Source organism: Rhinolophus ferrumequinum, chromosome 3, assembly GCF_004115265.2.
Source record: "Rhinolophus ferrumequinum isolate MPI-CBG mRhiFer1 chromosome 3, mRhiFer1_v1.p, whole genome shotgun sequence".
NCBI lineage: Eukaryota > Metazoa > Chordata > Mammalia > Chiroptera > Rhinolophidae > Rhinolophus > Rhinolophus ferrumequinum.
This window is the reverse complement of record NC_046286.1, coordinates 83,844,235-83,868,563: the sequence shown is the minus strand read 5'-3', so window position 1 is coordinate 83,868,563 and position 24,329 is coordinate 83,844,235. Positions and strand designations below refer to the sequence as shown.

General features: G+C 37.8%; 1 long non-coding RNA gene across 1 annotated transcript; it reads right to left on the bottom strand.

The window, feature by feature from the left end:
• Window positions 1–5,329: 5,329 nt before the first annotated feature.
• On the bottom strand, window positions 5,330–22,442 carry LOC117016744 (uncharacterized). Its single transcript, XR_004421956.1, has 3 exons — window positions 22,350–22,442; window positions 5,826–5,911; window positions 5,330–5,397 (listed from the first exon to the last, which is right to left on the bottom strand). It is a non-coding gene; the product is annotated as an uncharacterized LOC117016744 (long non-coding RNA).
• Between the last annotated feature and the right edge of the window lie 1,887 nt (window positions 22,443–24,329).

Sequence of the window (24,329 nt, the reverse complement as noted above, 5' to 3'; positions counted from 1 at the left end):
TTCTCATTGACTTATAACGAGTTCTCCTATAGGTCAAATGATTTAAACCTAGCCCAGCAATTATCTTTCTTTTTCCCTTTTCCTGAGGTAAGACTTTGTGCAAAGTCATCGCTGACCGTTTCCTGTCCTTGCTGCTAACTACAGTTGCAATTTGATTAAGAGCTTCATCCTTGAAAATAATCCCTTCCTGCAAAAAAGCATCATGAAGTATGGCTATTAAAAAAACCCATTTTTTGTTTTATCTAGATAATAAAAGGGAACACTCATATTCCTACACATCTTTGAATAGAAAGTATCTAAATGCTTCAAGTCAAATGTTTAAAAGACAGAGAGAATGAAATAAAATATTTAGACTATATGTGATCGATCAAGGAGTAAGTTAATTTATAAAAGAGATGATTAAGTTTAAAAAAAAAGACAATCCAAAATAAAAGTGGCCAAATAATGTAAACAGGCAATTTCTAGAAGTAAAAATGCAAATGATTAATACCCATATGAAATAAAAAAGACCAATGAAGTATATTTGCTTCTGACAAATAGCCCACAATTAAAAAGACGAATAACAGTATTTGGAAACAGATGGCATAAAAGATTAAAAATGTTAATAAAAATTTTTAATGTTAATAAATGTTAATAAAAATATGTTAACAAAAATATGGGGAAATAAGCATACTCATATATTACTAGTTGGAAGTACAAATTACTGCAATCTTTTTGGAAAAAAAAATATGGATCACAGTAGTAATTCTAAATACTAGTACCAGAAAGGATGGTTGCCTACCTTCATTCACTTATTCATGAAGCAAATATTTATTGCGTGCCTACCCTATGCTAGGACTGCAGAGGTGAATAAGAGAGAAATAAATTTCTGCTCTTACAGTGTTCACAGTTTATGGGGAGACAGACAATAGGCATAATAAATAAATCAATTGCATAGTATATAAAGAAGTGATATGTACTTTGGAAAAAAAAACCCAGCAAAGTAAGGAAAATCTACAATATTGAGATGAGAATGTAGGCTACAGTTTTAAATAGAGGGTCGGTATAAGTTTGGATGAGAAAGTGACATTGAGCAAAGACTTGAAAGAAGTGAAGGAGTGACTATTAGCCTGTTTATAGGGGAAGAAAGTTCCAGGCATAAGAAAGAGTCAATATAAATATAAATACATATAAATAGATAAATAAAGTAGTTATTGAATATAAATATAAAAAGCCAAATTCGTAAAAACAAAAAGTAAAATGGTGTTACCAGGGGTAGGGACTGCGGGGGAGAGTCGGGGAAATAAGAGATGTTTAGGGGTACAAACTTGAGATTAGTAGATAAATAAGTCCTGGGATTTAATACAGAGTATAGTGATCATAGATAATATTATAAACATCAAACTTGCTAAGTTTAGTGTTTATTATACTATATAATCCCCACCTCAAAAAAGAAATGATAATTATGTGACCTGATAGAGGTGCTAGTTCACCGTACAATGGCCATCATACTGCAATATATATGTGTACTAGATCAACATGGTGTACATTTTAAACTTACACAATGTTATATATCAAATATATTTCAATAACAAAAAAGAAAAGTTGATAAAAGAAGAATAGATGGAGATTGCGCCTTACTCTCCCAAGGTTTGTAGTTTCCTTTCTACTGAATTTATTCATTCATATAATCAATTCATGGGACATATGTCCATAACATCTGGGAGGGTGTGTTGACCTGTCAGTTATCAGAAAGGTAGTCTTACTTTTAGTCTGTCATGCATTCTCACAGAGTCCAGAGATTTTGGCAAATGATTTATTTTTTCCATAAAATCACCCCGGAGTCCATACAGATTCACTTGGAATGACAGCAGTTTGAGTGGCATCAATGAATCCCCTTCTCTGGTCTCCTTCCCTTGTTACCTTGGTACTTTTTCTTCTTCTCTGCCTGCCCTCAGAATCCTCCCTGGGCAGCCGCTGAGCCCAGAGATTTTACCCACTCCTGGAGCAAGCTCTAGTTCCTTCATTGTTTTCAGTGAGGAACATTTACAAGGCCAACAAAATTATCTCTTGCAAATGTGACCTTCTTTCATAGCATTCATGTTTTTCCATTAATTTTGCTAACAAAAGAGTCATTTATTCTGTCTAATTGGAAGAGACCTCTCTCATAAAATAGTGGGAACATATCATAGTGAATTTTTTTTGTACTCTTTTTAATAGCTCTTCTGACAATATCTCACACTTTAAAAGTTTTCTTTAAAATCTTTTTCTTTAAAAAAAGGTTTTTGAAGTTTAACATGCTTCTAAGTGTAGAGTTTAATGGAGTTTAAAGTATAGATGCATCCATTTAACTACCACCCTGAATACCGTGTTTCCCCGAAAATAAGACCTAGCTGGACAATCAGCTCTAATGTGTCTTTTGGAGTAAAAATTAATATAAGACCCGGTCTTATGTTATATTATATTATATAAGACCCGGTCTTATATTATAGCAAAATAAGACCGGGTCTTATATTAAGTTTTGCTCCAAAAGACACATTAGAGCTGATGGTCCAGCTAGGTCTTATTTTTGTGGAAACATGATATAAGACCTGGCCTTATTTTACTATAATATAAGACTGGGTCTTAATACAATATAATATAATATAATATAATATAATATAATATAATATAATATAATACCGGGTCTTATTTTACTATAATCTAAGACCAGGTCTTATATAATGTAATGTAATGTAATGTAATGTAATATAATATAATATAATAAAGACTGGGTCTTATATTAAGTTTTGCTCCAAAAGATGCATTAGAGCTGATTGTCCTGCTAGGTCTTATTTTTGGGGAAACATGGTAAGATGTGGAAGATTTCCACCACCCTAGAAGCGTCTCTAGACCTCCTTCCATTCTATTCTAACTTCTGTCACCATAGATTAATTTTGGATTGTTCTTGGACTTTGTACAAATGGAATCATTTTGTAGATATTCTCTTGTTTTTGCTTTCTTTCACTCAACATTAAGTGTGTGAGATACTCGTACATCCATGTTGTATTGTAGGTAGTAATAGTTTTTTTTTTATTATTATTTTGTAGCATTCTATTGTAAAAATATACCAACATTTATTTGTTCTATTATTGACAGACACATGGGTGGGTGTGTTTCAGATTTTGGCAGTTGTGTGTAAAATAGCTATAAATGTTCATGCACATGTCCTGTTGTGAATATGTGCTTTTTTTCGTCTTAGGCAGGGTGCAACATACATTTTCTGTAAAGGCCACATAGTAAATGCTTTAGGATTTGCAAGTCATAGTGTCTTTGTCACAGTTAGTCAATTATGCTGTTGTAGGGCAAAAGCAGCTTGTACAATACATAACCAATTGGATGTGGTTGTGTTCAACAAAACTTTATTTATAAAGGCCAGATCTGTCCTGCACACCATCATCTGTTGAACATTGCTCTGGTTTCAGGTATATACTTAGGATTGGAAATGCTTGGTGCTAGGACAGGGGTGTGTTAATTATGGGTTACCATTTTCCAAAGGCGAGGTACCAATTTAAACTCCCACCAGCAATGGATGAGAATTCTACATCTTCACCAACATTTCCCAAATACCTTTAAATTCCTGAAAACGTATTTGTACATTTTCTCTCATTTGTATATTAGTATCATTATAGCTATAATCATTCTATTATAACTATAAACGTTATCTAGCTTTTTGTTCTCCAAGAATCATTATAGTAACTACTTATCATTAATGCCTCTAATCCTTGCAAAGGAATATCAGTGATACCTCAGTCTGTGCTTTACTGCCCTTTTAAAGTGATGAAAGAGAAGAAGAGCATAGTATTGGCAGTTGGGAAACCTCCCCTGAGCTGCTCTACGACTTCAATAGAGTTGCCACTGTGCTTCATTTGCCTAATCTGTACAATTGGGCTAATAATTGCCTTAGCTATTCTTCTGGGGTTTTATAATGGGTGAATAAAATTATTGATAGGAAAATTATTACAATATAGTAAGTGAAAAAAATTATGTCATAAAACAGTAAGTCTAGCATGATGCTAATTAGAGAAGTGAGGGGTAGCAATGTGTGTTTACAGGCATAGTAAAGAATCCCAGAAGAATATTTCCCAAAATGGTTAGAGTGACAATTATGGGGAGATGACTTATATTGATAATTTTATTTCCTTCTTGATGTTTTTCAATATTTTCCAAAATTTCCAAAGTAAACCTAAATTACCTACATGATGAAGAAAAAGAGTTAATTTTTAAAAGTGTGCAGTGCAGACTGAGAGGTTCCATCTGCTCCCCCTTGAGGGGTGGCACATCACTTCTAATGTGTTTCTCGAGCCTTGGCTGAAAAAATCCGAAACTCAATCTAACAACGACAGAAATACACTACACAGCACATTAAAAAGTAAGGAGTTATAATGATGGCCATTAATAAGCAGTGGGAGGCCTCCGTTTTGAGTTATGTAAAATGCGATTTTAATTCTTTCTCTTAACACTTAGGGGCTTTTGAGATACTATATCATGTCAGGGCTTAGCAGTGAAAATAAATGAAGAAGAAAAACTGTTTCAACAGTTGCCTGCAAGGTATATGGGAAAGAGCTGTAAATTCCTCTCAAATTTGTTGTAAACCTAAAATTGCTCTCAAAAAAAAAAAAATCTTAACAAAATTTGCCTGAAGTATGTAAGGGAAGTAGTTTGCTTTGAAGGGGATTCTGTGCTCATCCACTGTCGCTCAGAGGCCACACAGTGGAGGAAAGTGTAAGGAGCTTTGCTGTAGGTGGCAGGGGCCTGTCTTGAAACCAGTTTCTGCAGATGTTGTCTCGAACATCAAGAATGCAGAAATGTCCCGGGCAGGTTATTTGACACCCTAAATATAACCCAACTCAAATTGAACATGGAAATGAACTTTGAGGGAGATTGTAAAGCATGTGGACAAGCTTGGCTTTCTTTATAAAGTGACTGATATCGCTCCTATATTTAACATTTACAAAAAGAATCTGCTACGTTTCTCCTTCAGGCCATGTTAAAGGTTAGAAACATGTACGAAGTTTATTTTTCCAAAATATAAGTCTTTTAAAAAACATTTAATGCAAATACAAGCGGTTTCATGGAGAAGTGTTGGCTAAAGTCCAGAAACTAGTACAGAGCTGAAATGAGGTTTGAAAAGAAATGCTTCAAAGGGACCATTCGTTTTAAGTGGGAACCACACCAGCATGCGGGATGTGCCTCCCACAGGAGGCAGCCCGTGGGCACCAGGTATCACGTTTAACTGTTACTGACCCTCTGGTGACAGGAAGGAAGAGGAGTGACCGTGGCATTCACTGAAGGACGTGCTTGTCCTATCACTGGCACGAAAGTTGAATTCTTAGATGGCTCGACCACTGAGTTGTGTGGTGAAAGAGGGGATTTCCACTGTTAAAAATAGTATGACTTCAGTTAGATTTAAGATTACCTTTTTGGGAAGTTTGTTATACTTAGAAGCAGTTTTCTCTCTCTCTCTCTCTCTCTCTCTCTCTCTCTCTCTCTCTCTCTCTCTCTCTCTCTTCTACCCCCTCATGGTTTTTAAAGTCCATCTGCAATATGGCACAAGTCCTCAAAAATTTATATGGCCCAATTCTTCCCCCGGGGTTCCATTTGAAATCAAGATGTTTTCTTAAAATGTATGAAACAACCATTGCATGGACAAAAATGTGTTTTCATCAAAATGTTGAAAGTGGTGAAATGATAAGGGACTTTTTTTCTTCTTTAGGCTTCTCTGTACTTTTCAAATTTTCTATATTGTGGTTTACACCAAGGAGATGTCCCAGATCTAGGCAGTGGTTTCTCAGGGGGGCTCTTACTTGTGAAGCTGTGCTCTGGTTACACTGTTCTGGGAGCTGTGAAGTCTCAGTCTGGAGCCAGCAAGCCACAGGAATCTCCGTGTAACCTAGAATATCAGTTACATATAATGCAAAAATAGTACCAAGAAAAAATAAATTCTATCATGAGCATTTTTTTCTTAAAAAGTAAAATCAAACTTATTTAAAAAAAAAAAAAAAGTAGAAAAAAAAAAGAAAATCCCTTTAAAATGCAATAGCCCCATAAGGAAAGGTGGGTTTTCAAAGATGGGCTTTGCAAGGCAGCTCAGATGATAGCTCACGTATAGTTCAGCAGAAATTACTTGGTGTGTTCTGGTTACCCTGCAAGGTGAGGGCCAGAGAGATCATGTATTGCTGTGGATTTAATTTGTGATATGAGAAGCCCATGGTTGTCCCGATCCAGTTTCCATTTTATTTCCTATCCTCCCTGCAAACGCCTTTCTGTACAACTGTCATGTGCTGTGCCTCTCAGCAGCCCAGCGTGGAGCTGATGGGACAAGATCAGGACTGAGGTAGGAAGCTCCTTCTCACTGGACTCTAAAAGATTCATAGAAGCTGATTCGTTGCCTCCATTTACAAAGTGGAAGCAAGATACAGAAATCCCATTTACCTCCTGTCCGCTACCATGGAGCAGTGACACCAAATTCACGGGTTGGTGGGTAAGAGTTTTCCACCGAATATTTTAAAATATCTCTTTTACTTGAGCACCATCAACTTGCACCATCACCAGTTCTCTTTCAGTGGACTCATAATCTGGGTACCTACTTCCAGTGGGGAGTTTCTGCAGAATGTTTAATAACACGTCTTGTGGTACTTTTTTCCTAACTTATTAATCATTTGCAGAATAAGCAGGAACATTTCCAGAGGGCAGGCTTTTTAGGTAAACTTCAGACTACCGTCTTCTATGGATGGAATTTGGCAACCATCACTAGCAATGCAGCTACTGAACCTGCCAACCCCTAATGAGAGTCGGGCGTTTCAGGCAACTCTTAGGCTTTAGATTCTCTCACCTCGTGAACATCCTCTATTCTATCCTTTCCAAGGCACATTCCAAGAGATTGACAAGTTAGTCTATTCATGAGCTTCTGGGAGTGAGAGGAAGGGAATTTAGGAGTGTTTTAACAACGCCCTGTAAATCACGGCAGCTCACACAGCAGAAGGAAAGCTGGCATGTCAGGATAAAGAGAGGTTTGGGATGTTGGAGGACCTCTCTTTGCAGGGCTGGTCCTGCAAAGGTGAGTGGCACCCAGAACTACACATGAAAGACAACAAGAACTATAAAGTTCTCAGGTGATTTTTTTTATCTGAACCTGGGACCCCATCCCACCCCTTTTATCCCCAGCCCAACAACTTTATCCTGAGCCAGGACATACTTTATTGGTACCCGTGGAGATTGTGAGGATTACGTGACATAATGAGTGTGAAGACCTTGCCTCCGTGCCTGACACATGCCTGAGAAGCATGGGTTGCTGCTATGAAGCACATAAGCATGGAATCACAGATGAAGGAAAGAGAGGAACACATTGGAGACTTTTGAGGATGCTGTGGCTTAGAGAAATCCTCACCAGAAGTAGGTGCCCAGACTATGAAGCAATCAGTATAATAAAAAAAATATATATATCAGAAATAGATCCCAAAGCTCAGTGGCCTGTATTCAATAATAGATCCTAGCTTAATTGAAAATTTTTATATTTTACTTCTCATGGATCTTTTGCACTTACATATTTTTTAAAATATTGTATTAAAATTACTATCTTGACTGAGGTTTGCACCCCCTTAAATTTTGTAGTCAGGGTGAGTGCTTCACTTGTCTGACCTTAGTCCCAGCCCTGCCCAAAACAAGACTGAAGACTTGTTTAGTCCTAAAAGTCAATTCTATAACACAAAGTATAGTAATTTGGTATAAAATGTTGAAGGGAAGCAGGATACCCCATCTTCTAATGTGCCACTTTGAAATAAGAATTCTTTCGAGCTGAAGGCATTTGAACCCTTGAAATCCTTTATTTGCCTAAAAGCAGAGCCTCCCAAAAGAACTCAATTGTCATAAATCCCCATCTGTGGCAACTCACTCTTCTCCTCTGGGAGAGGATAAGTTGGCACCATACCCAGACAAATATCTCACAAATTATCATATCGCCTACCCATTCTCCTAAGAGCCCATTTACCTTTCCAAATAGTCATTTGTTTTTCCGTAAGTGCCCTTTCTCCCCTTCTCTTTCCCCTACTAACTTAGATATATAGATCCCATTTTCTAACCACCGCCTTTGAGTCACTCATCACTGAGTGCTCCCACATGTAAGTGTGATGTACAGATGTACATGTTAATAAACTTCTGTTTGTGTTTCTCCTGTTAATCTGTCTTTTGTCAGTCCAATTTATAGGGCTCTACCTGGAGAACCTAAGATGGGTAGAAGTAAAATATTCTTTTTCCTCCCCAAAAAAGCTCAGACCCATTTAAATGATTACAACAGTAAGAAGAGAAGAAAACATGCCTTTTTTCTACTGACTGTGAAAGGAAGACAGGAAATAAGAAATACCTATCCAGTGTCTTCCCTGTCAAGGCACCCACTTGCCATGAAGACAGGGCCTAGGCTGCTTAGAGCAGAGAAAGGAAAATGACAAGAACACAATGAACATAAGCTTTGTTTAGAATGCCAGGCATGCGGAGATGCCAAAGGAGCCTTCTAACTTGGAGAAGTAGAGTACTGTTTTAGGAGCAGGAGGAGGTAGGCAGGAGTCAGCTAGCCTCATGGCTAGTGGGTCAAGGATGGTTCTCTAAAGAAGAAGGACTTGTTCTTGTGGATTTGCGGCTATTGGGTAATTTGGATTTTATCAAGAGGGATAAAGAAGAACAGTTAGGGGCTACAACCATGTGCAACAGTAGCTGGGAAGAATAGCTGTGAAGGACAAAGAACAGCAAAGGCCACTGTGCATGATGTCTAACCCTTCAGGGCCTCTCACAGATCTGTCCTGGGCATTCACAAGTAGCAGATCTAACAGGCCCAAGCAGGTAATTCAACATTTTCAAAGAGTCTCCGATTATTACCTTATAGCTGGGGGGGTGGGGGCTCAGGTAGGGTAGTGAATGGATAGCTTAAATTATCTTGGAAAGTTCGAGTTTCCCTCGGGCTGTTATCTGTTGTCTGGAGATCTAATAGCACCATTCACAGCTAAAATGACAGGCAACAAGGGCAACTGCCCAGTCACCAATACTTACTTCCAGGCCCTGTGCTAGACTGGGGACTAATCTCAGTGGCTTTAACCATGGAGCTTCTGCGGGAAACTCCTTGGTACCCCAGTGACTAATACAGTATGAGCAGTGCTTTGCTGTCTATATCACTTTGCATAGCATGTGGAGAGTTCCACGTGAAGAGGTTTTACAGGTATTGCCTAGCTTTTGTTTTGATAGGGTGGGTAAGGCAACAACTTTTAGGCATTCCTTTTATGGATGAAAAGAACAACCCATAGGTGGTTAAGTGGCTTACTCAATACCACTCAGCTGGTTAATGAGAAGACAGGAGACTGAGTTTCCATATACTCATTCTCCAGTTACTTCTAGGAGACCACGTAGCGGAAGAATTTGCAGCTAGGAACACCTCTGACTCTGTAAGAGCTCTTCTCTTAAACATTATTATGGTACTTTTGTTGCCAAGGTTGTTGAATGACCTTCCCAAAGCAGGCTGGGAAAAGGCCAGTACTCTGCACCCACCAGCCGGTCTTTATGGGCCAGAGCCCACAAAAGCTTTCTTTTACTCCTTTCCTTTTATCTTTGTCTCAGGAAAGTATAAACATCTAAGTTATCCCAGGACTGGCCACCAAAATACGTTTCTGGCTGGCCTCTGTGCTCTAACCTTGGTTCTTTCTATATTGGAGAGGAAATACTATGGAGGGAAATCCCCAGTGTGTCCCAGATAGTATACAAATTTGTTCATTAAATGATAAAATATTGTTTGCATGCTAGGGACATCATCATCGTTATCATTGTCATCAATGGGTGCTGGAATGCCAAGAAAAACACAGATTCTCTGTCTTCAGGGAACTTCATGTAATGGGAAGAGACAGAGGGAGACAGACTTACAGACAGTCTCTACACTCTGTGATTGCTGAGGGAGGAAACAGGTTTAAGGTGCAATGGGAGCAGAGAGGAAAAGATGCCTCAGCCTCCCTGCGGGTGTCCTGAAAAGAAATTCCCTGAATACAGACCCCTCATGAGATAGAGACCACATGTGTGTGCGTGTGTTGGGGGGCATTCTGAAGAATGTTCATTCTATGTACACAAATCCTACTTAATATTTTAGAATTATGCTTGGGGCTACAGAGTCACCTACAGTTCGATGGCCAGGATTGACCGGAGAATTAAGTAATCGAACAAGAAATTCAGCAACAAGTTTGACTTTATTTGTGTCCTTGGGGCAGTATTCTGATCTGCTTTATAACCAAGATATTGCGCAAACACAGTTTACTGAGTGCCATCTATATGTCAGCTATTTTGGGCACTAGGGTAATTTCAGTGAACAAAAGAGGAAAATGGGGCTTATATTCTAGTAGTGTGTATTGAGTATGCTTCTCAAATGACATCTGTTTCCCTTGAGCAGTGGTTCCCAAACTCTGCCCATTAGAAACACTGGGGGACCTTGTAAAAAATTCCAAAGCTTGGCCCAACCTAAACCAAATTAAGGTGATTCTCATGTGCAATGGGGTAGAAAACTACTGCCCTAGAAATTCTGATGTACTTCCCTAGGGTGGCAGGTCATCCCTTCCCCACCTCCCACCAACATTCTGTAGGTCATTTATATAATTCACAGATGAGGAAACTCCAACTCAAAGGCTCAGAGTGACATGTCCCAAGTAAAGTGCACATTTAGAGAGTCACAGAGCCAGAACTTGAATCTGGGTCTTCTATTCTAAAGTCTAGCAGTTTCTACTATGTTGAAAAAGTTGAGAAAACAAGTGAATGTTGTTACTGCTTACAGCAGAGATCCTAGGGGCTTCCCAGGACATGAGAAGATAATCTGCAAGCCTCCTTGTCACTGAAGACTTTACCACTTGGACCAGTATCTGGACCAGTCTTTATACTAAGAAATGTAAATATCCACAGGCCCATTCAACATAGAACCCATTCAACAGGCTCTCTTCTATGACCTCCTCCTTGCCAATACATTTCTCCTGCACTCCACTTCAGCCATCCATTCCTATTGCTGCCACCTTTATTACTAGTTCAATCGAAAACATCTCCAAGGAGAAAATTGTATCCTTTCAGCAGGTAGACTAAGTTCCCTCAGCCCAACAGTTCTCAATCTCATCAGCTGTGGGCAGATCACCAATGCACCCACTCACTCTCTTCCCTTTCAGCATGTCCCTCTTTCATTTCCTTTGTTCCTGCCTTAAGACCCATGGGCCATCAATTTCATCATTGTCAGGCAATTATTTGTAACCCCCATGCTTACTTCTCCAAACACTCCCCTTTAAGCACCGGCCTTCACATCTACTGTTACCAATGTCTGGTACTCTTCCCACCCCATTTTGTCTGAGTCCTAATCATGCTTAGGTCTCAGTTTAATTACTTAGATAGGACTTCGCTGACCCCTCAGTCTAACAGAGGGACCTCCTTGTACACCATTCTTCTCCAATCCTTATCGTAAGTTGTATTTCTACACTTATCTGTGCCGTGCTCTCTTTCATGTCTGTTTTCCTACCAGGCGAGGGCAGGGGGCTCTCTGTTGTATCCCTAGCTATTGACACCCCTTCTGGCACATAACTGGTACTTTATATGTACATGAATAAATGAATGAATTGATCAGTATCCCTAAAGTCACATAGTGACAGTAAAAGACACATTTAGTGACAGAACCACAACTTACCCATCTGATTACAGTTGGCTCTTTGAGATAACTTTCCACCATAATTAAGTTTGGCAGTTGAACTGCCAAGGTGCCCATTTGCATGGCCCTGTTGCACAGGACTCTATCAAAGGCAGTGTTTGCCCAGAGAATCCTAAAGCCCCATCGTTGAAGATCATATCTTCTACAGGACAGCATCACGGGGTAGTGAACCCTAGAGGTCATAGTGCATCAGGGACAAGGCTAAGAGTAGCATATTTTAAGCAACTATGCTAGCTGGTTCCACTGCCACAAGGCTAAGAGTAGCATATTTTAAGCAACTATGCTAGCTGGTTCCACTGCCAGCCCTGAGATGGCACCTCCAGGTTTTCCTAGACCAAGCCAAAGGGATCTTGTTTAATATGCAATTTCTCTAATTCAATTTTAAATGAATCTTCTTAAACAAAATTCTAAAACTTTCTTCACATAAAATATTTGTTTCTATAGAAAGACCTCTTAAATTCTGAATGTGCTCAATTTCACCTCTGAGAGGGTTTCTCCAGTTTTCATACATATAAGCTATTATGAGAACTTTTTCCCACAGGAGATTGTTTTTAGATCTCTCAGGAATCTCAAACTTTTGTTGCTTCTTTTAATATTTATTTAGGCTCTGACTAAGACTGAACTAGGGATTTAGAGAATAGAATAATTATCTGCTGCCTTCATTGGTTAATATAGTAAACACAAACAGGAGGATGACGATATTAATAGCTTGACAGAGAATAAGATATATAACCTGGAAAGTCTGAGGCCAGTTGGTTATCCAAGGTGAACTAAGGAAGAAAGTCAGCCTTTGTTCTCTGCTTGGTGTCTTCACCCGGGCCAGGGCATGACATGTGCTTCTGTTACTCATCAAGAGTCCAAATGGAACACTCGGTTGGGTGACCTTCTGTAACTACTGTTTTCACATATTCTAAGTAACCTTAGCTTCCAACCTCAAACTAACGTTGATGCTTGAACTTTACCCCGAGAGTTCTGATGAGGAAGAGCTCGAGCAGAAGTTGGGTGTCCGTAGTATTAAAAAATTCCACAGGTGTTCTGACACTCAGCCAGAGTTGGCTGCTTGCCACCTTCGTGGATATCTCTGAGGAGGAGCCTTTTGTGAGATAGGTGACCTGTGGTGTGTATTTCTTTAGTGTGAGAATCCTGTAGGCTCTGTGCTTTCGAGAGCCCTGTGTTTCACAAACACACAAAAATAAGTTTATTGAAGAACACATGGGTGGGTGGCTCTATGGCTTAGGACCTGTCACCTAGTGCTGGCCTAGTATACAGCCCATAACCCTTAAACACTCTTAACAACTAATGTCATTCAAGGCCCACAGAAGCTCTGCTGTGTTAGAGGTGGGCCTGCTGGGCAGCCCAGGAACACATCTTCTCTGAGGGTGGAGCTCCCATCTCACACATGTTCCTAGCTACCCTCAGCCCACCCTCGTCTTCTCTTTCCCCAAACTAGCTAGAGTATCTTTTGGCTGTGCCAAGAAGTTTTGGTGAAAAAGAATGATTCATTTGAAGTTTCTTCTTACAAGGTCGATTTTCCTTTGATAATGAATCTGGAGAAACCAAGTGAGGGAAGTACTAGTCCCGTCTGGGCTGTTAGTCTTTATTGAACCGTGAATTCCCCTGGACTGGGGCCTATTGCTGAAATCCCTCATTCTTTACATAAATAAACAAATAAATAAAATCTTTTGGCTGCTACCTAATAAAAACTCATACAGGCAAATCAAGTTTAGCGCATCTCCTGGAAACTCCCAGCTTTCAAACTTCAATAAGACAGTCATAGGGTATCCGACCCAATTAAGGTACACACATAAAATCCCCTGTGAGCCTAACAAATAACAAACAACGGGGTCTTTTGCTTTGCTCCAGACCCTTTGATTGAGGTTTAGTGGCTAAGACTGAGATTAGTGAAGAAAAATATTACTAATCTGAAAACTTTTTTTCTTGGGAGGAAAATGCCATGATGTATCCAAATGTCCTAAGCAATTATTTAAACAAAACAAAACAAAACAAAACAAAACGAGGCTGAAAGTGATCTTTTGGCAAAGGGATTTGCCACTCTTGGCTCCTGTGCTTATTTCAAAAGGAATTGAGGGGGGAAAGGTGGGCATCATATCCCTGCTCTGGCCATATGGTTTTAGTTTTATTTGGATAAGTTTGGACAGAAACTTCCAAAAGCAGAGAATGATTACTCTCCCAGCTTTCAAATACGCAATGCTAAACCAGGATCTGTCCCCACCCTATTTTGGTCCCAAGGCCAAAATCATTAAATGAAAAATCCCTAATAGATATTATTTCTTCCTAGTGGCATACATTTTATGTTTAGACTTTGGAAACTCTTGTCTAATGTGACAGAGGTACAAATTAAGATCTTTGGATCCCCTTCACTTTCCTTCAAAAGCATTTAGCGCAATGGTTCTGAACTGAGAGCATTTGACACATCAGGAAACATTTTTGCTCCTCACAGAATGGGGATGGGTGTGGGTGTGGGTGGGATGGGTATGTGGGTGGGGGTGGGGAGCAGTGTCTTTGTAGGTAGGAGAGAATATAGGCTGCTAAAATCCTACAAGACTTAGGACAGCCCTCCACGATAAAAAAAAATCTAGTCCAAAATGACAGTAGAACCGAGGTTGAGAAACTCTCACATAATGGGTGCCCTTAGCCAGCTATGGGAGTTACTGTGTCGTAGACATACTCACAAGGGAGACAATGAATAATAACAGTTTTTATTTATTGAAATATTCCCCGTGTTCCAGACACTTCATGCACATTAATTTTTTAAATTGATAGACTGTCTTTTTAAGAGCAATTTTAGGTCTACAGAAAAATTGAGCAGAAACTACAGAAAGTTCTCATATGCTCCCTCACACACCCTCTAGTTTCCCCTTTCATTAACACTTTGCATTAATGTGGTCTATTTGTAACAATTGATGAGCCAATATAGGTACATAATTAACTTAAGTCCATAGTGTACGTTCGGGTTCACTCTTTGTGTTGTGCATTCTATGGGTTTTGATAAGTGTGTAATGTTGTGTATCCACCATTATAGTATCATACAGGAAGAATAATTTCACCGCCTCAAAAATCCTCTGTGTTCCACCTAATCACCTTTCTCTTCCTCCTCCCACACCTCTGATAACCACTGGTCTTTTCACTGCCTCCACAGTTTTGCCTTTTTTAGAACATCATATAGTTGGAATCCTACTATGGGGCCTTTTCAGATTGGCTTCTTCCACTTAGTGACATGAAGTTAAGTTTCCTCCATGTTTTTTCATGGCTTGATAGTGTTTATTTTTAGAACTGAGTAATACTCCATTGTCTGGATGTACCACAGTTGGTTTATCCATTCACCTACTGGAGGAAATATTGGTTACTTCCAAGTTTTAGCAATTATAAATAAAGCTGCTACAAACACTTATGTGCAGATTTTGGTGTAGACATAAATTTTCAACTCTTAGGTAAATATCGAGGAGCATGATTGGTAGATTGTATGATTAGAGTATATTTAGTTTTGTAAGAAACTGCCAAACTATCTTCCAGAATGGCTGCATCATATTGCATTTCCACCAGCAATGAATGAGAGTTCCTGTTACTCCACAGTCTTGCCAGCATTTGGTGTTGTCTGTGTTTGGGGTTTTAGCCCTATAACAGGTATATAGTGATATCTCATTGTTTTAATTTGCAATTTCCTGATGACATATGATGTCGAACATCTTAGCATATGCTTGTGTGCTATCTGTATATCTTCTCTGGTGAGGTATTTGTTCAGATAGTTTGCCCATTTTTAACTTTAATTATTTGTTTTTTTACTGTTGCGTTTTAAGTGTTCTTTGTTAGTTTGAGTACGTCTTTTTTTTTTAATCAGATATATGCTTTACAAATATTTTGTCCCAGTATGTGGATTGATTTTTTTTCATTCTTTTAACAGAATCTTTCACAGAGCAGAAGTTTTTAATATTAATGAAATCCAACTTAGCAATGTTTTTCTCCCCCCATGAATCATGCTGCTGGTATTGTATCTAAAAAGTCATTGCCAACCCCAAGCTAACCTGAATTTTCAACCTTATGTTCTAGGAATTTTATAGTTTTGTGTTTTTATATTTAGGTCTATGATCCATTTGGAGTTGATTTTTGTGAAAAGTGTAAGATCAGTGTCTAGATTAATTTTGTGAGTATTGCTTGTCTACCAGACTGTTCATGGACATTATTTTTAGCCCTCATAACTACTTTTCAATAGTAGTATTTTTCCCACTCTAAACTTAAGGAAATGGTGCTCACAGGGTTAAATATCGTGCCCAATAACATTATGTACTACGTGACAGAAGAGAGATTTGAATTTTGATGTGTCTTGGGTCTAACTCTCAAAACCATAATATTTCCATAACACTGCTCCTTTTCAAATTGAAATAAAGATGCTTTTGGAAACATTTTGGAAAGTCTATCTTCCTCTCCAAAATCCATGTTCATTTAGGGATAGAACTTACTTTGAAATTAAATAACTATCCACAGGAGAATAAAATACTGAGATCCACTATTGTTATAACAGAAATACAGGACCTGACTTTTGCAAGTAGGCTACTAACTCTGCAATTAAGTGAGTGAAGAGGAAACCATAAAGACCAATGATGACACTAGAAAAAGTTGTGAATGAGACTCTGTTTTAATAAGAAGCATACTTTACATTATGTCACATAACAAGAGCCCTGAGACATGGAAACATCATCAAAGACATCATAATCAAAGACACTAGCTCTTTCTAGCTTTGAGTTCCATAATTTTCAGTGGGATACCCTTTGGCCCTCATGCTTGTTGGCTCATGACGGATACATGGCCTGGTCAGCCACCACATCTACACTCTAGAAAGAAAGAAGGGAGAGAGTATGGCACTTGCCACCTTTATTCCTTTAACATTAGCAAAGGTGCAGAGGCCCTCATACAAATTTCCCTGTACAGATCATTGGCTGGGGCTATGCTACTTGGCTATTCTTATATGTTCCAGCGTCTACAGTGCAGGGCTGGCAATGGAGAAGGGGCCTGGGAAAGGGTTTTGACTATATCCATTCAAAAGTTGTCTGTCTTAGGAACCTCATAAAGACATCATCTTATCTTAGCTCCGCCTCTTCCTGTATGTAAAACTTTCAGCACAGTGACTATTTAGCCTCCCATCTCTAACTCTGGCTCTTCTAATCATTAAATACATTTTTCTCAGGACTATATATGTTATAGTCCTGAGAGCACTTAGGAGAGCACTGGAACTGTCCACAGGACTCAAATAAAAAAGCCAGATTGGTGAAATGGGCACTGATACTTTTAGAAAGAAGCCCTGCCACTTTGCTTTCTCAAATCCTGGTATATTCACTTAGTCCAACAAATTTATAAGCACTGCATTGATGACACATCGAGAACAGAAAAGGGAAGATGGACCCAATTACGGCATTAAATCTCAAATAAAGCTTTACATTTCTCTGTGGTCATCCTTCGTACCCAATAGAGTGCACACACAAGGAATTCATTTCACAATCGTCTGACCTGATAGATACGCTCTCTGTATTCTAACAGGCAGTTCATAGCACTGTTTACGACATGTGTATCATCATATGAGTTCACTAAGAATACAAGTGACTTTACGCTAAACTGAGTGTCATTACAGGTAAGGATTGGTCTTTGATTGAATCAGGTTAAATCCATTTCAAGGCCATAACTTGTGTGTATGAATAGAATGGTGAGCACATTAGTGGGGGAATGATACTGTCAAGTAGAAGAATTTTGAAAAATTGCAGAACACAACACAGTCCTTTTTTTCAAGAAGCCTATTTTCTAACTAGGGAGATTGCTCACTCACACTAAATAACGAGTTGAAGACGGACACTGGGAATGTAAATGCTAAAAAGATACATTGCAAGGTGATCATAAAGTTAAGTTGGATTAATTAAATAAGTCTTTTAGCAAGAAGCACATCTTCAATTACACTGACAAACACAAGACTGCTTTTGGATATAGTTCAATTTGATTTCAAAGAGTTCGATTGAGAAAGAATTCAAAATGATAGAGGATAGGGTAGGCTGACAGAAAAAGGAAGCAATTGTGCTTGCTGGACAAGTTTGTTAGGCCTCCCTCAGGGCCTGCCCATGAAGAATCTCTAAATAGGAAATGAATTAAAATGAAAAGAATGGCCACCAAAGAAGAACTTAAGGGGCAGGAGAGAGACAATTTGGCTCCAGGATTCTGTTGTTTTCCCTAACATATTCTCTGCCTGTCCTCCTGCCAATGGACCTGTTTTGTAGCATAAAGGTGTTTCCCCAGCACAAATGAGCTGTGAAGATGCCAAAAAGGAGTCCAGCTTTAACGATCAATCCTCACTTTCATTCATATCCTAAATCTGCTTATTTTTCTCTTTGACTTGATGGGAGGGGAGTTTTTTGATGAAGCGAGACAGTGATGAGAGACTGTGGCTGACTGAACAGACAGAGGGACTGGGCATATCAGCTTCGACCAGCTGAAAGTCACATGGCCAGAGAGGGCATTTCAGATTCTTTCCCTTCATTTCAATGTAATCAGCATTTGTCCAGTGTCTATGCAGACGACCCACTCGAATCTGGAGGTTATGCTGGGCTCAGGAGGTTATGAGGTGAATACAGCATGCTTGCACTGTGGGGTTCATGACGGCATCTATAATATACATGACTGAGCAATGCAACCATGAGAAATGATGAGAACACAGTGAGGGCCCAGGGCCCAGTTTCCAACTACAAAGCCTTCCAGCCCTTGGAGGGTCATGGATGACTTCTTAGTGGGCATTGTGTGCCCATAAAGGGTATTCTTGAAGAATAAAAACAACTGAGCTTTTGTTTATTTATAGGAAAATAAAATAGGGATAGAAAAATTCCTTGTTCCTAAAAAGGATAAGATTGTTGGGGTGGATGGAGATTTTGAAGAAATCAGAGAGTTTGTGGATACATCGCTTAACTGATGAAAGCAACAAATAATCCTCAAATGACTTGTTCCTACCTGTTGCAAGAATAGCTACAGCCACGTTATACTTGAAGCCAGGGGTTTTAAAGATGGGAGATGCCAAACAAGATGCAAGGGACCTCAAAAATCTATTAGGTAAGAAATACCCCTAGGGAAACATAGTATGGGTATTATTTAAAATACAATAATATTTTAAAAAATACATATAGATATGCTGGGCTTTATTTTAATCTGTGGTAATTCCATAGGCTTGTGTTTCTATAAAAGGAACATTCTTTGGAAATTGTGCTTGAAGGTGTGAAGGAGGAAAGGAGCATAGAAAGGGACCCTAGCCAAAAGAGGGATGAGGGTGTGGAAGTCCCTTTGGTTTGGCTTCTCCAAACCATGCTCAGCCCCCTTCTCCCGTTCTTCTTCCCAAATGGAAGTAGAACAACCACAGTGTCTCTTTCCCACACTCCTTTGGAACTGAGAGCAGCCATTTGACCCATTTCTGGTGAAGAAGTCATTAAGTAAATTTGCAGAGGGACTTTTGGGAAAGATATTTCACTTTCTGCTTAAAAGGACAGAAAATTTCCCTTGCCCCGATTCCTGTCTGAGATGCTGAACTGACGACAGTATCTTATAACAATGAAACAAAACCAGAAGGACAAAGAGAACACCTTGAGTTTGGCTAAGCAAAAAGACACATGGCTGGGAGCATAATAGTTATCGAGCCATCTAATGAAGAACTCCGGAAGCGCTTACTCCAGACTTCCTGTAAACAATATCATGGAAAAAATGGGCTTTTCTGTATATGCCATTACAAGCATTTTTAATTCGTGTAGAAGCAAGATTTTCGCACCTCGAACCTGCCTTTAAACACACACGTTTTACCATTTGAGTTAAGGTAGATGGAAGCTATATGAAAATTACATAAATATATGTTCATGTTGTATAAAAGGAGATTGATAATTAATGTCTCGAATTTGTGAATGCATAGACATTATTAAAGAAGAGAAGAATTAGGGAGCATTGAATGGTGAGATAAATAGATCACTGAAGAAACTTACACAATCTCTACCTTTGATGCTTAAGTAATTGGTAGTCTTGTTTGAGAGTTGGGGGTTGAATTACCTTCTCTTTGAGACTCACTTGCACCGTAAGAGTTGGAGTATATGAGCGAATGGGAAGGCTGTATTCTTGGTTTCCTACATTTGGGCTTATCTTTCGGTCTGAGATAAGCCTCAGGCATTAGTGTTCCATGCGCTGCCTCTTCCCTCTCCTACCAGCGTTTCTCCGCTTTGACCTCCTTCTTTCCCATCACTTTTTACTTGACAAGTGTTTACTGAGCATCCGTGCCTCGCCCTCACCGGGCGTCTCCTCTCTGCCACTGATGTGCTATTCCTCTGTGTCCTTTCCTGCTCTCCTGCCGGGTTTTACTCATACTTGCTCTCCTTCTCTCATTTGTACGCTTCCCATTTTGTTGTGTTCTCTCTCCTTTCCCTCCCACCTTGTCTCTATTTTTCCTCATTCCCTCCTTTCTCTGAAGGGAAATGGAAAGTAATAAACTATAAAATTATACCTGTTGAAGCTACTCATGATTTATTAAGCAGATGACTGAGCTGTAATTGATATACCAAACATGATGATGAATGGATGAAATTCTTACACTAATTTTCATAAACCAATGTGATTTAACCTTCCTCTCCTTTAAAATCTTGTTTTACTACAAAAAGAGACTTTCACTCCTGCTCCCTGAGTATCCTCCCTCCTGCTCCGTTCCTTTCCCTTTCCTAGCTTCATTTTTTGGAGAAGTCATTTGAATGATCTAGTACAGTGGAAGATAGAATCCAAATTAGAACACCAATGACTGACCTGACACCTCAGAAAAATTACACCTGAATCTCAGGATAGGGTTCAGATATGGACATATTAAAAACAAACAAACAAATAGAGAAAAAAACCCCCAATTCTCTAAGTGATTTTAATGTGTAGCCAGAGAAGAGTATCAATATTCTAGAACAGGCATTCTCAATACAGTACTGCCCTATCAAAGTTGTGTAAGTTAAAGTTGGCCTGGGGATACAAGGAAACCCCCCATTGATTTGAGAATGGTAAAATAAAGCAGAAAAAAATCTCCTCATGAAGGTATCAGAACTTCCCAAAAAGGTAAGAGGAGGCTGAGATGACAATGTGTAGGCGCCGCCCACGTTCAGGGGTATGCCCGAGGTTAAAATTATTTCCAAAAACCCCTGTGTAACCACAGATAGCACTGAGTTGTCATACTTATATTTAGAAACAAAGCAATTTGTACATGAAGGATTCCACCAGACATGATCAAATTAAAATTAAAAGCTTCTCTCTACCTTAGAAAGAAAAATTAAATTTTACACTCTAGTCATTCTGTTGAAAAGTGCCCTGAGAAAACCCTTTTTTTTTTCCTTTTTTTTCTTTTTAACTCAGTGGTAGAAAGCATAACAATTTCTAGGGTGGGTAATTTTGCAAAAAGTTTTCCCAGGTAGTTTTAGTGAAACTTTTAGGAAGTTTTTTGTTCCATTTAATGATTCAAGCTTAGACTCCTGGGGCGTGTGTGTGTGTGTGTGTGTGTGTGTGTGTGTGTGTGTGTGTGAGAGAGAGAGAGAGAGAGAGAGAGAGAGAGAAGATTACAGAATGGATCAGACACACAGTTGGTGGAAGTTTATATTAGAACAAAATCTCTGGAAGGCAATTTGATAATACCATTTTTTTAAAAAACTTAGAATTTTGCATTCCACTAACAGAAATTTTTCCTGAGGAAATCATCATGGAATGATAGAAAGTTATAACTATTTAAAGTAGCAAAAAATTGAACACAGTCTGTATGCAACAAAATAATTAATTTTAGTCCACATACATCTATAATTCCACAAACAATAGACTGTGCTGTGCATTTATCAAAAATAATGTTGCAGAAGAATTTTTTCAGTAATGTGAAAAAATGTTTGCATAAATTATTTATGAAAAATATCAAGTTACATAATTGCATGTATGATAATACCTCATTGGTGTTAAAATATGTGTTTACTAGGAAAAAGACTGAATGAGCATAAGATCAAAAAGTTTACCACAGTTATTCAATAGAAAGCAAAATTTTTTAAAATAGGGAATAAATAGCGGTATTTGGATACATAGTAAGTTATTAAATATATATTGTTGAATTTTATTAAATCGTGTGATAAAATTATTGGTGATTTTGATTTTCTTGTTATGCCTGTTTTTTAAGTTTCCTGCAACTGATAGCTATTACTTAAAAATGAGAAAACACACCAAAGTTTACATTATAGAAAATTTACATATGTGGACAAAGAATGAACTAAATATACCAAAATCAAATTAATTTTTGTTTAAGTGGTAAAATAACAGAATAATGGATACCTTTTTAGTCTTTAATGTATCTGTATACACTTGTGCATGCACACACACACACACCTTGAAAATCACACTTCTGATGATATAATTGCGTTCACAGAGAACCTAGAAGAATCTATAGATAATTTGTTAAAATACAAAATTTATACTTATAAGTCAATTTTATTTTTATATAAGAGCAAACAAGTTAGAAATAAGTAACCAAATTAACAACAACAAAAAGACCATAGTCACACATACAATTAAGAAAACAAAAGGTACATAGACATACCTTTTCCAGAAGAGGAGTAAGAATGTTGTGGAGAATGCTGTAACATTTTAATTCTCGAACCCAGGTGTTCTGACTTCAGACCACGTGGCTCCCCTGAATTCGTGGAAAAAAATAGGATCAAATTTCTCAATATTCTCTACCTTATCTCAAAATCGATTTCTGGGATATTAAATATTTAAATAAGGAAAACAAAACTTTTTAAGTTTTTTAAAAATGTTTAGATGAAACATAAGTTTTTTAAAAATGTTTTTTAAAAATGTTTAGATGAAAATATAGGATAACATTTTTATTATTTCTGGGAAGGAAAATATTTTTTTAAAATAAGATTTCTGCTTATAAAGGGAAAAAATTAAATTTGAGAACACAGAAAATCTATACATAAAAGTCAATTTTAAGTTAATGTTTAAAGTCAAAATTAAGACTTTCTGTTTGTGAAAATCCAGCCAAAAAGTTAGAGAAGGTATTTGCAACATACATGTCTAACGAAAAAAAAAATAGTATATAAAAGCAGCCTACAAATGAGTAAGAACATGGCAAACGGAACAATAGAAAAACAATGGGAAAATGAGCAAAATATATGAGCAGACTTGTCACAGAAGAGCAAATTCAAATGACCAACAGTATATGAAAAAATTTTCAAACTCTTTAGAAACCAGAGAAACTTATACTGAATTCAGAATGAGATACACTTTCATACCAGATTGGCAAAAATCAATAGCTTTTTTAACAACATCAAGTGTTGGTGAGAATGTTGGACAATGAAACATCTAAAATACTACTATAAATCTAAGTGAAAAACTTTTTTCAAAAGATTAAAAACAATGATTGGCATCATCATGTAAGATTGAACAGTCACATACATACCTTTTGACCGGTCAATTTTACTTATGGATATATACCCAGGGTAAAATTTCAGCATATGTATCCAGGAGACCCGGACAAAAATGTTCATTTCCTTTTGAACAGCAAAAGCCAGAAACAACACAGATGCAGATAAACGAGGGAATGGATAAATAAATGTGGTACATTTGTAACACTAAATACTATGTTGTAGTAAAAATGAAGAACGCTACACTCATCAGCGTTGAATGACAAGAGCTAGTCACAGAAGAATAATTATGCCAAGTTCAAACCCAAGCAGAATGAAGCAACACATCATTCAGGGATAAATATCTATGTGATAAAGCTAGGAAGAAAACAAAAGAATCATAAACCCATAACAAAAAAAAACTATCCTTTTCTCAAGAAATCAACTTTCTAACCAAGGAGATCCTGCATACCCATGTACTAAATTGCAGGTCTTTGGAATGATGAAGAAGAATGGGGTTGGGGAACGGTACATGGGACTTCAAAATTGTTGCTAATATCTAATTTCTTAAACCCAGTGGCAGGTATACAAGTATGCATTTAATTATTCTTCTTTAGAACTTACACAGATGCTATTACTCTTTAGACCTGATACAGACCTTATAAATATGCTTTTTTACATTAAATATTTATTTACAGTTTTTTGTTAAAGAATAAAAACATTGAAAATGAGAGAAAACTTTATTAAAGCTACTTTGAGCAGTCTAAACATTCCTCTTAGATACTGTGGCATAGGCTTTAAGGATGGATAAGTGGCTTATTTAAACTTGACTGTGTGACATTTCTGAGCCTCAGTTTTCTCGTGTGTCAAATTGGGATAATAATTCGTAATATCCTGTTAGGATTAAATGGGAGTTTTGTTTTTTTGGTTTTTTTTAAAGCCCAGATCATGAACTGCCATATAGTAAGTATGCAATATATATGGTTTTCTTCTTATTATTAAAATATCGTACTAAAATAGTGAAGATTTCTTTAAAAATAAACATAATAGGAATTATAGTCTTCTGAAATGAGATATACCGAGGTTATGTTAAATTAGTGCTACATGACTTATGATACCGCTCCCAAATTTGAGGAATATGTTTTAATAAAATACTCAAAATAATTGCAGCA